The following is a 13706-nucleotide window of genomic DNA, read 5'->3' on the forward strand; positions in this document are numbered from 1 at the left end:
CCACAGAGAGAACAGCAGTCTGGAGGCCCAATGCCAGACTCCGTCCAGAATCCCCTCTTTGTATTCAGCCAACAGGCAGAAGCCTCTGTCAGTCAACTCCACTATTTAGAGGTATTCCCAGGTAGGCATGCCCTCCCTGCTTCTCGTTTTCGTTCTCTTAAAGAATAAAAGCGATCTATGACTATGGTGAGTAAAGTGTATAGTTGAATACCAAAAAACTACAAGCATCTGAGAGGAGAGAAAATCATGGAATCCTAGGGTTGGAAGGGACCTCTAGGGCCATCTGGTCCAACCCACTGCACAATGCAGGACATTCACAACCACCCCCCTCCTGCCTCCCCTCCTTGATCTGGGGATTCGTTTTTCTGGAGGGGGTCATGGCAGAGCATAGATCCAGTGTTCCTTAGTGTAGTCTTGGTCATTGTTTTTATGGTATTTTAATCAATGTTGTACCTCACCCTGAGCCCACTTGTGGGGAGGGCAGGTTAAAAATATAATAAATAAATAAATAAATAAAATCTGAGAGACAGAAAAGCCTAGAAAAAAGCCAGAAAGAAAGGAAGGGGTGTCTTTCCTCATTATGTGGCGTGGGCATCAGTTCATGGAATGAAGAGTTTTTTCAGTCTTTCCTGTCATTTGATTCAACAGCTGTGACTAGGTTACTATGGTTGAAATTAACAAGTAAATAAATTTCATTGAAGCAGTCCCTGCTTTTGCACATTTAATTACAAGATGTTAGACAGGAGCACAACGTCATTCTCTTACTAACTCCTAGCTGTGCCCTTTAGCTAACTGTAAGTCATTTCAATGTAAATTTGTGTACTTTTTTATGTCACAGATGCTGCAAAATTAACAAATTACTATGAGTCAGGGTAAAACTGCCTCACGCTTTAGCAAACTGAGATTTCCCCTGAGTGAGCTGTGTTTGCCATAATCGCTGTAGGTTTTTGCATGAAATAATTGTGCCAAAAGGAAAAGTCACATACACTACTTTGGTCTTGGGAAGAAATAACTTCTGATCCCTGCCTTTGGGTAGTAGGCACTGTAATGAGGATTCAGCAGAATTTGTATATAAATCACTTTTCTAATATTCACTGTTTGCATAATGGTAATGGGTGTCCAAACTTTATTGACAACATTGAGGGTTTTCCCCACATTGCTAACATGTGTTACCATGCCGAGAAAGGAAGAAAGCTATAGATGTGAAAATTAAATATTCAGTGTGGCAGATGAATGGTCCAAACAGCTCTGAGAAAGTGGTTCTTGGATGTCTGAAAAGAAGATAGCCCGGCTCTAAGAGCAAGCTGTAACTGGGCCAGTCCTGAGCAGTGACCCAATGTAATGAAGAATTGCTCGCCGGTCCTGGTTTAACACTGGGAACTAATGGACAGTAAAGGACGAAGCACAGTATGTGGGGAACGCAAATTTGGGAAATCACTAATCAGGATATCTGACCTCAATCTTATTCATTGTTAATATTCAGCAGCAATGTCTGGCATGTTGTAATGACAGGGATGGTTAAGATCCAGCTTCTGGTAGGTAGCCATGTTGGTCTGCAGCCGAACAGCAAGCTCCGAGTTCAGTAGCACCTTCAAAACCAACATCTGGCTTTTATTCTGTTGTCTGGCTGCATGGTTCGCTTTTCCACACAGCCAGGCAAGAGAATCTGTAGCTACAAGGATGCCATCCGAGCAGAACAATTTACAGATGTTTTCAACAAACACAGTCACCCCTTGGCTTGTGCTGAGTGTTTCCGCTTTTTTGCCAATGATCTTAATGTCTTTGAGAGGGCTTTCTGGTACTGTACCATGCATTTCCTTGGCCCTACAGTTCCTCCTTGCTGACAGTCTATTACATCAAAAGTGGGTAAGTTCCTTCCTTCCTTTTTTTAAAAAACTACGCTAGAAAGCCTTTCAAAAGAAGAGACAGAGCCTTGTAGAAGTGAAGAGCCCTGTGGCGCAGAGTGGTAGGCTGCAGTACTGCCGCCCAAGCTCTGCTCATGACCTGAGTTTGATCCTGGCAGAAGCCGGGTTCAGGTAGCCAGCTCAAGGTTGACTCAGCCTTCCATCCTTCCAAGGGCGGTAAAATGAATACCCAGTTTCCTGGGGGTAAAGTGTAGATGACTGGAAAGGCAATGGCAAACCAACCTGTAAAAAGTCTGCTAAGAAAATGTTGTGATGCAATGTCCCCTTGTGGGTCAGTAATGACTCAGTGCTTACACAAGGGACTACTTTTACCTTTACTGTAGAATTGAGTGCAGCAGAAATCATAGAATCATAGGCTTGGAAGGGACCTCTAGGGTAATCTAGTCCAACCCCTTGCACAATGCAGGAAATTCACAACTACCTCATCTCCTAACAACCCCAGTGACCTCTGCTCCGTGCCCAGAAGATGGCAAAACACCGTCAGTAACCCTAACCAAACTGGGCTGGGCAATGATTTTTTTTTTTAAAGGAAGGTGATTGAGATGCTATTCTGTATTCTGCACATGGGCAAAGTCAACAGCTACCCATACGCATGCATTCTCTGTGGTGGCCCCTACCCTGTGGAATAGCCTGCCTGAGGAGACCAGGAGAGCCCCAATCTCCTGGCTTTCTGTAATTGCTGCAAAGCTGAATTATTCAAAAGGGCTTTTTACAAAGATAGGAGGGCTGTATTATAGGGAGATGATCTCAAAGATATACTTTACTGACAAATTAAGGACTGTAGACTTCATTACTATGTTGCTTTAAGTATGTGCTCCTATGCTTGAAGTATGATCCTACTGGGTAGTTTTACATTGCCTAATGTCAGTCCTAGAATTGCTTATGCTCTGCTCTTGCATTTATTTACCCAATGGCATTGTTTATTGAAATGTCCTTGATATTGACTGTACTCATCTCACACTATGTAATCTGCCTTCAGTCTCAGTGAGAAGGGCGAACTATAAATGATATAAATAATAATAAGTAATGATAATAATTGAGTTTTTGGTCTGCTGCTGGAAGTGTGTAGGATCTCAGCCACATTCTACTATCACTGCCTTTGGCAGAGCTTGCATCCTTGAAGCGAGATCATAAGATCTGCTGGAGGTAGTTATGCAGTTTAAGGATGCTACTATTCCCTTAAAAGAAAGTTACTTTCAGACCATGAAACCTTAACCAGTGATGATTAAGGTATTTTACTGCCTGTTTGGTGTACTGGAACTACTATAAGACATCACACAGCTGCTGTGACAATTAATATTCTCCTCAGAATCTGCCATGATTTTACTAGCACTTTTACAGACTCTCAAAATGTTGGTATGCCCCTGGGCATGTGTGACTTCAAAAACCTCATGCTCTTTCCTATCTGCTTTGAAACAGAATCAGGCTATATTGGCCATAGTTCATGTCAGCCCAAGTTTCAAGAAAAACAGTTTCCGAATTAATTAAATTTGAATTGATGTACATATTACAAATGCTTCCCCCATGCATCTGCTTTTGAGGATTTGAAGGGAGCCAGCTTTGGCTGGTGAACCAGCTGCAGTCCTTCTGGGGCATGAAAGATCTTGCCACTGGGGTGCATGCCCTGGTAACATCTAGATTAGATTACTGCAGTGTGCTCTATCTGGGAATGTCCTTGAAGGTTGTTCGGAAGTTACAGTTGGTACAGAATTCTGTGGCCAGAATGTTGATTAATGTATGTCTTTGGTACCTTATCAGCGCCATCAGTGTTGCATCTACACGGGCTCCCAATTTGCTTCTGAGCCCAATTCAAGGTGTTTAATTTAATTTAATTTAATTTAATTTAATTTAATTTAATTTAATTTAATTTAATTTAAAGCCTTACATGGCTTTGGTTCATGAACTGGTTCTCTTGTACACATGACTGACTGTTGTCCTTGCCTTCTTAGATCCCCCAACACACCCCTCTTTTTTGGACTCTAACAAGGGGCAGAAAACAAATGTTTTTTTTTTGGTCTGCATCTTTGTCTTGTGAGCTGCTTGTGGCTAGAGGTGGGCAAGAACAGCAACACGAACTAAAAAAAAAACATGAACAGCCCAATCGGCTGTTCGCGAACAAGCTGTTTGTAAGGTGCCACTATAAACAAACAAGTGGTCGTTGCAAGCCTCATTTCTGGGAGTTCTGGGCTAGGGCTTGACACCCTCCCTTTGCTTCCAGGGCTGCTGCCAGGCTGTGGGGCCAAGCTCATTGGGCACCTTGGCTGAGGGCTCACACTGATTACTATCAGTGTCTGATCTGGTCAGGTTTCTGGGAGTGCTGGACTAGGGCTCTACCCCCTCCCTCTGGTCCCAGGGCTGCTGCCAGACCCTGGGGCCAAGCTCAGTGGGCACCTCAGCTGAGAGTTTACAGTGTTCTCCTTCTCATTCCTCCTTAATTCGTGTTTGCTAGCACAATGAGGCTTTGGTCGGGGGGCAAAGGTGGTTGTTGAGGGAAGTGCAAAGATTGTCCCACTTGCCATGTGGGAAGCAGTACCGGGTGGGGCTCGGGGGGCCACAGAAACTTTTGCTCCCCAAGATTCAGCTGTGGGGGCTGTGGAGGAGGATCTCCTTAAACTTTTTGAGGAGGAGGAGGAGGGCCAGGGGTCCATGAAGGAATGGTTGGGGTTCGATAAAACATCCATCCCGTCCCCATCCCGAAATCTCAGTGCTATCCCTGCCTGCAGTCTGCCCCTCACTCTGTCTTCTAGTGCAAGTTTGGCAGCGAGGCCTGGAACAATCCGTCCTCCTTCCCCTGGGACAGTTAGTGGGCCACGTTTCAAGCTCTCCCTATGGAGGCACTTTTGGGCCCTTCTGAATGACCAAAGTGTGGTGCAGTGCCATGCCTGAGATGGCCTGGTGCGCAGGGGCAATGACCTGAAGCACCTTTCGTCAACGGTCCTGAGTAGGCAGCTGAAGATGCACCACCCGAGCCTGTGGGCTCCGTCCTCGGCCAGCGAAACATCTGGCAGCGGGAGAAAGAGGACTATCAGGTCTTCTGACCAGGGATCAGTGGGAGGGTCACCAGAATCTACCCCAAGCAAGGAGCCTTGCCCCGAGGCTGGTGTTGGTGGGAGCAGAACAGTCATGCAGGCCGCCCGTGCGGAGGTTGTTCCCTTGGGGTCGGGGACAGTGCTGCTGAAAAGGGTGAGGTCGAGGGCTCAGGAGGCGGGCATTTGCATTGTGGCAGAGACGATTGCCCTACAAGGATTCCCCCTATCCGTCGTGGAGGGCGTGGGCTTCCACAGGCTGCTTCAGCATTTTGCCCCATGGTTCTCCATACCATCACGGCACACCATTGGCCATCAAGTCCTGCCTGCCCTCTACCAGTGTGGGTAAGACATGGTGCTCAGGGAACTCTCGGCTGCCAAAGGCCGTACCGTACACTTCACAGCAGACCTCTGGAATGGCTGCCGTAATGGCTACCTTGGCATCACCACCCACTGATGGCAACCAGAGGACCTCCACGCCCCAGTACAAGAACTGGCACCTGGAAGAAGGTGCCCTTCTTGACACCGGGCTACAGGGTAGTTCTTCTCCAGGCCCAGGAGATGGATGATGTTCATACTGGGAAAAACATCGCCACCATGATATAGGTGGCTTTGAGGGAGTGGATGGCCGGGTGGGGGGGAGGGTTTGTCCGTGTCTTCTTGGAACGCGGGAAGCAACATGTTGGCAGCCCTGAGAGTGGCATCCCTCCTGGACCTGGTGTGCATGGCACACAAGCTTCACCTGGTGATGAGGGATGTTCTCGGGCTAGGGAGCAAACCGAGGGACGGCTGGGATGAGGGAACGTTGTGGACGCGCAATCTGCTGAACAGCTGCCGGCACATCGCTTCCCACTTCTCCCGCAGCATCAACTCTTCCTGTGAGCTGCTCCAGAGGCAGAGGGAGGGGGGACCCCAAGCACCACCTCTATCAGGACCTGCCCACCTGCTGGAACTCCACCTACGACATGATAAGTCATCTGGTGGAGCAGAAGGGTTCGTTGCAGGACATCCTGTCATCGACAGACATTCTGAGAAAGGGAGAGGAGCTCAGCCTCAGCTCCATGTAATGGAGAGTCCTTGAAAAGATGTCCCAGTTGTTGAAACCCTTTAAGTAGGCCACCGAGCTCTTGTGCACGTACAAGGCCAGCCTGGGTCAGGTCATCCCCCTGATCCACGGGCTTGACCAGTTCCTGGCTGAGGAGCTCGAGCACCAGCAAGAGCTGCTCCCCAGGGTCAGGGACTTTGTGAGGTTGATGCAGGCATGTGTGGCCGAGCGCTTACATCCTCTGCGCCATGAGGTGTCACACCAAATGGCCTCCCTCAGTGACCCACATATCAAGGGCACACATTGCCATGCCCGGGGGGGGGGCGATGCATCACTGGAAAAAGTAGCTCCGCAGAGCAGTGCTCCATTTCCAGGCAGAGAAGGCAGGATGGAGGGAACCGAGCAGGGGCAAGGGGCAGGTGGTGGAGAAGGAGGAGGAGGAGGTGGAAAGAGAGTCACTGCAGGAGAGACCCACTCAAACGGGCCCACTCGATCTCTGGTCCTCATCAGTGGGCTGTGTGGTTGGCCGCAGCACAAAGGGTGTGTCTCTCACAGTGGAGGACTCGGTGGGATCCATGGTGCGAGAGTACCTTGCAGAGCCCACCAAGCCCCCCCCCCCCATTCCAACCCCTTGGAGTATTGGTTGACTAAAACTGCGGTATGGCCAGACCTGTCCATCATGGCAACCAACATCCTGTCCTGCCCTTGCACCAGTGTACAGAATGAGCGGGTGTTCTCCCACCTGGAAGACTTCCTCCATCCCCGCCACACTCGTCTGCACCCGGACCTGGTGGACGGGTTGACCTTCATTAAGGTCAAGCTCAACCTGCTGGTTTATCCCTCCATAGACCTTGACCTAGCTGGGCTCTGAGCCAACCTGGTCTACTGTGGTTCTAGACCAAGCTCTGCAGCGTGCTCAAGATCTCTGGCCCCCTGCCTGTCTCCTGGGCCAAAGCTATTTATTTGTTTGTTTGTTTATTGCATTTCTAGACCGCCCTTCCCATCAGATGGGCTCAGGGTGGTGTAACAGCATACAATTTGTAACATGCAGTTTAAAAACAATAAAAAAACTTTATAAATAAACATTAAAACACTATTCCATATACAATATACTTACTGATATCACCTGTCCTGCGGCATCTCATGTCAGGTTTTTGTGAGTGGTGTGGTACTGCTCTAGTCCACCTCAGTTCTAGGGGCCGCTTCCAAGGTCTGTTGTCACGCTCTGTGGGTTTCTCAGCTCATGGCTTGCAAATGAAGGGGTCTTCCCAGTCCTTCTCCTCGATGCAGTTGGTAACCCTTTCTCCCCTTCTCTCTGACAAGTTCCTGGTCCCTTTTTCAACCTCTCCCTCTCTGGAACTGCTCAGACGCCTCCCAACCTCTCCTGTCCTGCCCATCCTGTCCTTTCCGTGAAGGCAGGAAGGTGGGTCATGTCAGCTGCCATCACTGTTCCGCAACTCAGTGGGTTTCTCGGCTCATGGCTCACAATGAAGGGGTCTTCCCAGTCCTGCTCCACAATGCGGCTGGTAATCCTTTGTCCCTCTCTTCCTGACAAGGTCCCAGTCCCTCTTTCAACCTCTCCCTCTCTTGATGGTGCCTAAATGACCGTTCCCCAGGACTTGTCCTGCTCATCGCGTCCTCTCCCTGAGAAGTTCTCGGATGGTCCCTCTTTTATCCTCACTCTCTGTGGATGGAACTAATATGACCCTTCCCAATGACCTCTCCTGTCCTATCCATCCTGTCCTTTATGTGAAGGCAGGCAGGTGGGTCATGTCTGCAGCCACCGCTGTGGAGCACGAGGGACTACCACGGCACTGCCACCATCTTTGGGTCTTCCTGGTCCTGCTCCGCAAAGTGGCTGGTAACCCTTTGTCCTCGTCTCCCTGACAAGTTCCTGGATGGTCCCTCTTTTAATCTTTCCCTCTCTGGATGGAACCACTCCGACTCTTCCCAACCTCTCCTGTCCTGCCTATCCCGCCCTTTCTGTGAAGGCTGGAAGGTGGGTCATGTCTGCAGCCGCCGCTTTTGGGCACAAGGGACAGCTAAAAAGCTGTTGCAGATACGGTTGTGCCACATGGTGACCCCTATCCTGGGCACATGCTATCCCCTCTAAGCAGGGGAAAATGGGTCCCGGCTGTGACTCCCATCCTTTCCATGAAGGCAGGAAGGTGGGTGAGGTTGGCGGCAGCCTCCACTTCAACACAGGAGGGTAAGGGTTAGGGTTTCAGTTCGGTTTAGGCTGGTGGGTGATGCTGCGCACATGCAGTTGTACAGCACAGTGTACCCGATCCAAGGCACCTGCTGTCCAATCTGAGCAGGGGGGAATGGGTCCCACGACTCCCGTCCTTTACATGAAGGCAGGAAGGTGGGTGATGCTGGCAATAGCCTACACTACTTATTAGTAGTGCCAGTACTGCCTGCACAGGTAAGATGTCTCTGAGTGGTGTGGATTCTGTGGAACTGGCGTTTTCTGTAGGGTGCTGAATAGACTGCCATGTCTGTGATGGCAGGCCGGTGGATGATGTGGAGGGCAGCCCACAGCTCCCCACATGGGCACTTACCTGTCTGCCCACAATCCCCTTTCCTAGGGGAACCGATGCCTCCCCCCCTCATGGGGGAAGGCATCCTCCACTGCCTTGATGGCCAGCATGTGAGCCTCCACTTCTACATGTTAGGGGCGGGCCCCACCTCCCCCCCCCTTGGTTCTTTCCTTCCAACTTTCTAATGACAGAATAACCCAGACATTTATGCAATCCACCTGTCTCCCCAATATCCCTGCACATGGTATCTGTCTCTCCTGTCAATCCAATACAGGTATTCAATGTATCCATGCATCCCTCTATCCTATACACCTATCCCATACAGCTATGCATCTGTCTATCGAGAAACCTATCTCTCCCATGTACCTAACCATCCAATGCTCCATGTCCAGCTGGTGTGTTTGTGTGGCAACAGCCTCTGCACCACACGAGGTGTGGAAAACAGCATTGGCCCCGATGACATGATGTCTCCATCTGGTGGACGTATGTTGGTGTCTCTGGGCATGTATCTCTCCAAGATCCATACTGCAATCTTGACCAACTTGGGTGATTCCTGGCTCTCTAAGACTCAAAATACACGAGACAAAATGCCTAGATTCAACTCGTGTTCTCTAACCTAAAGGTTTGCTGGGAAGTGTAGGCGTCCTTGCAGCTTAAAGTTTAGCATTTACAGTGCAGGCGTCCTTGCAGCTTAAAGTTTAGCACTTACAGTGCAGGTGTCCTTGCAGCTTAAAGTTTAGCATTTACAGAGCAGCAAGGAGGGAAGTGCAGGTGTGGGGCAACTTTCCTCCCACTCTCAAGGTGCATCACGGCATTTTCCCTTCCCCTCACCCGGCCTGGCCCTGCAGAGTGATGTCTGGCTGCACCGGGAGACTTTAAGCTGCAAGGACCCCCACACATCCCTCTCTGCTGCTCTGTAAATGCTAAACTTTAAGCTGCAAGGACGCCTACACTTCCCGACAAACCTTTAGGTAAGGGAACACGAGTTGAATCTAGGTATTTCATCTCGTGTGTTTTGACTGTAAGTCCTAAGGGGGCCATTCTGGCCCCCACGAACACCAAACACCAAACATGTTTGTTAACGGGACATGTTTGTTACTGTTCGTCTGTTCGTGTTCATCAATGGCAACGAACAATGAACTGAGTGTTCGTTTTTTCCCCCATTCGTGCCCATGTCTACTTGTGGCCCTGTTTCAAGCCGTTTCAAGCTCTTCTCCCCTCTGAATGGGTTTCTGTTCATCCCCTAGACCCCTCCATTGATCTTAGAACTCAATGAACTTCAGGACTGGTAACTACAAGCCTCTCTCCATCTCTCATTTCCCCTTCCTCATTTCCACTCCTTTCTTTCCAGCCTGAATGGAGTAATTAGATATTAGATCGTTGATATTATGTTTGTTGCTTAGATTTACTAATTCCTAAGCCTCGTTAATGCATATCATTTCTGATTACATCCTATCTGGGATTCAGCATTCCTTCTGTACCTGTTGTGGCATCTGGCCACTTAGTTAAAGATCTTATATACTGCTGTGTGAATTGCCTACAATGATCCTTTTAGCCTGTGTTATAGCTAAGCAGGTAGTTTCCTACACAAGGAGTAGAGAACGGTGACAGGAAGGTTGGTTCTTTATGCTGGGCTGTTTTAACTTTGTGAGGGCTCCAACAGGAAAGTGGCTGATCATATTCAGACAGACTCACTTCTTCTAGGGTACATGTCAAGAAGACATGTGATGTAATGGTCAGAGTGTCGGACTAGGGCCTGGAAGACCAAGGTTTGAATCCCCACTTTGCCATGGAAGCTTGCTCGGTGACTTTTGGTTAGTCACACAGGCTCAACCTAAGCTACCTCACTGGGTTGTTATGAGGAGAAAATGAAGGAGAGAATAATGTCAGTCAGATCTTGAAATGGGCTAATTTTCATATGTGGTGATAATAATAACATACTTTGTAAACTGCTCTGAATGGGCGTTAAGTTGTCCTAAAGAGTGGTATACAAATCGAATGTTGTTGTTGTTGTAGTAGTAGTTGTTGTTATTGAACACACACTTTGGTCCTGGGCCCCAACTATGTGCCCTATGTAAGAATCACATGACTTCTTCAGTTCCCACGTGTGTGAACTGCAACTGCTTCAGCCTCCCCCCGTGTGTAGGCAGGGAAGACTGTGTTGCTTGGCAACCCCTAGGAGAATTTGGGGAGGCAGGGACTCACAGAATGGCACCTGGCAATATGATGACATCATTTCTGGCCATGTAACTGGAAATAATGTCACTGTATTGCCAGCGTTCACTCAAAGCAAAATGGTAGAGATTTGAATGAATGATAGTGCATCTGGAGATGCAGTGACATCATTTCCAGTAATACAGCCAGAAGTGATGCCACCATGTTGCCAGACGTTGCTCTGGGACTAGCATTTCCCATCTGCCGCTCACTGGAGTGAGGGCGGGGTACAGGGGGCAGGGTGAGAGTTGAGAGCCAGTTTGGTGTAGAGGTTAAGAGCGTGGGACTCTAATCTAGAAAGCTGAGTTTGATTCCCCACTCCTCCACTTGAAGCCAGCTGGGTGACCGTAAGCTATTCACAGTTCTCTGGAGCTCTCTCAGTCCCACCCATCTCAAAGGGTGTTTTATTGTGGGGATAATAGCAACATACTTTGTAAACAGCTCTGAGTGGGCATTAAGTTGTCCTGAAGGGCAGTATATAAATCGAATGTTATTGTTGTTATCTGTTCCCTGGCCCTGTGCTGTTTTCTTGATCTGAAACTATCCCAGGGGGCACTTTTAGATGTTTTGGGAAACCCAGGTGGAATCAGAGCCCCTGCAAGGACTCTTTCAGGTCAGAAAAATGGTGCAGGGGTGGGGGGAGTCCCAAGCCCCTTCTCTAGGTATGGTGCAGTCTCGGTCAGACTCAGGCACCATTGTTACCCAAAGGGAAGGTCTCCTTGTGCATTGTGGGGAATTAGCAGCAAGAAGAAGGCCGCGAGGGAGGGTAACTGAGGGATCTCCACCAAGGTATACAAGTATTGCCCCAACAGGCTGGCTGTCTCTGCCTCTTGTGCCTTTCCCCTCTGGGCTAGTCCCCTCCTGGTTACCCTCACTCTCTCTGCCTGGGCTCCTAGCCTCCCACTGGAGGGTGGGGCTGGCTGGCCTCCACCTGCCCCATTGGGTGTCTCTTTACCTCCCTCTGTTGCTGGCAAGATTGGGACCTGTTCTGTTGGTGCTGCTGAGTAGCTGCCTCCCGGCTGTCTCCTGCCTGTTCCTCTCAGCAAGTCTGCGGGCTGAGCCTCGGACCCCAGACAAACAGACAGGTACAACAAAATGGGAATTTTTATTGAGAATAACAAGGATCAACAGCACACCAACACACACACACACACACACACAATGCACGTTCAGGGCTAACTAGGAAAGAGAGTAAAAGTTGGGTGATATTTACCAACCAGACATCCAGAAGAGAGAAAGAGTGTTGAGCAGCCAGCGCGTCAAGGTGGAAGGGCTCGGACAGAGGTTCGGAGGTGGATGCTGGATCCAAAGCAGGCACACAGTTCTGGGTTGAAGGGCGGCCTAATTTATACCGTGGATCCTACCCAGGGGCAGGATTGCACCTTCTGACCCAAGAGCAAAGGCTTGAGTGGTTGTTCCTGGGGTGAGGCAAAGCATTTAGAAGTTGTCTCCAGGGCAAGATAAAGAGCTGGTGAACTGTCTCCAAAGTGGGACAAGAAGCTGCTAAACCATCTCTGGGGTGTGACAAAGAACTATGAGGGTATGATTGGGTTTTCCCCGAGCAGCACTAAAGTTATCAATTATGACTGACGACCCGCAAAGTGGACAGTTGAGGCTAGGAGTTCTCAGAATCGCTTAAGAATAGGAAAGCGGTTAAAGTGAGATCGATTGGGTGTGTTGCATTGATTAATTCAGGATCTCTAGGAAGGCCCTATTGTAACAGGGTCCTTAGTGCACCCCCAGGGTGTGTGGGGGGAGGGGAGCGAGCTGGCCTTGCCTGTCAGTCCTCCTGCTTGCACATTCCCTCTCCCGGCCGGGATCTGGCCTCCGTGTTTTCTGGAAGCACATTCTGAGTAGTGGCTGATGGCATAACCATAATCATAAGCCTTCTAATATGGTGGAGGCAAGTCTGACTGCTTACACCATGTGTGTGGGAACTGAGGAATTCACATGTAACTGTTACACAGGACCGAAAATGGAGACCCCAGACCCAGCCTCAGTGAGTGCAGAAGGAAACAGCTTGTGCCCATGTTTCGCTTCATTTTAAAGACAGCAGAAGAAGGAACAGGAGAATGGAATGTACCACTTCAGATTGCAAGAGATGGGATCCCTACTTGGATTTTTTCTTCACATAAATAACTTCATGCAAACAGAAAGCTAGCACATCAGGTATCTATTTTCCTCCCCCTCTCTTTGCTTGCTTTGCTGGTTTTCTGTTTGCAGAGTGCTTTAACCACAGGAGAGCTTTTCAAAATGTGACCCTCCATGATTTGCCACCAGAAGTGGGAAGTGGGGCAGCCCATTGTCCCGACTGAGCATTCTGTTTGATGGAATGAGTGTAAACAACGCAGCGGAATTATGCTGTGCTGATTAGAGAGGCAAAAGTTTTATTTGAGGAAGTTACACACTTGATAGTAAAGAGGAGAGAGAGAGAGATCCTTGCTATCTGACTACATCTTGCAGAGAGAGAGAAGAAGTGTGTCAGGAGAGAGAAGAAGCAGGATATTGCCCTGTTTAGCCCAATAGGAGACAAGACAAGGAAATGACCCCCAGGAAACAAGAGAGATGCTGCTCTCACTGTCCTAACTAAGTGATCCTTGCTGCCCCCTGCATGGTAGGCTCTTCTTCCTTCTTGCTGCTGTTGTACACCAGACATTGCTATTTCCAACACTGTTACCTTCTTTTCCTAAGAGCAGAACCACAAGTGACAAAAGGCACAGATTGGACACTTGTCTGCTTCCCTCAAGTTTTGATGGGAAATGTAGGCAACTTGGCGGAATGTTGGACAAGTGACAGTTGAAAAGTCCATTGGACAGCAGTCGGAGAGCGAAGCTGTGAGACCAGAATGCCTACATTTCCCATCAAAACTTGAGGGGAGCTGATAAGTGTCCAATCTGTGCCTTTTGTCACTTGTGGTTCTGCTCTCAGTGTCTGTAAATCAGGCCTTTGTAACTTC

The sequence above is a fragment of the Eublepharis macularius genome, chromosome 11 (genome assembly GCF_028583425.1).
Source record: "Eublepharis macularius isolate TG4126 chromosome 11, MPM_Emac_v1.0, whole genome shotgun sequence".
Taxonomy (NCBI): domain Eukaryota; kingdom Metazoa; phylum Chordata; class Lepidosauria; order Squamata; family Eublepharidae; genus Eublepharis; species Eublepharis macularius.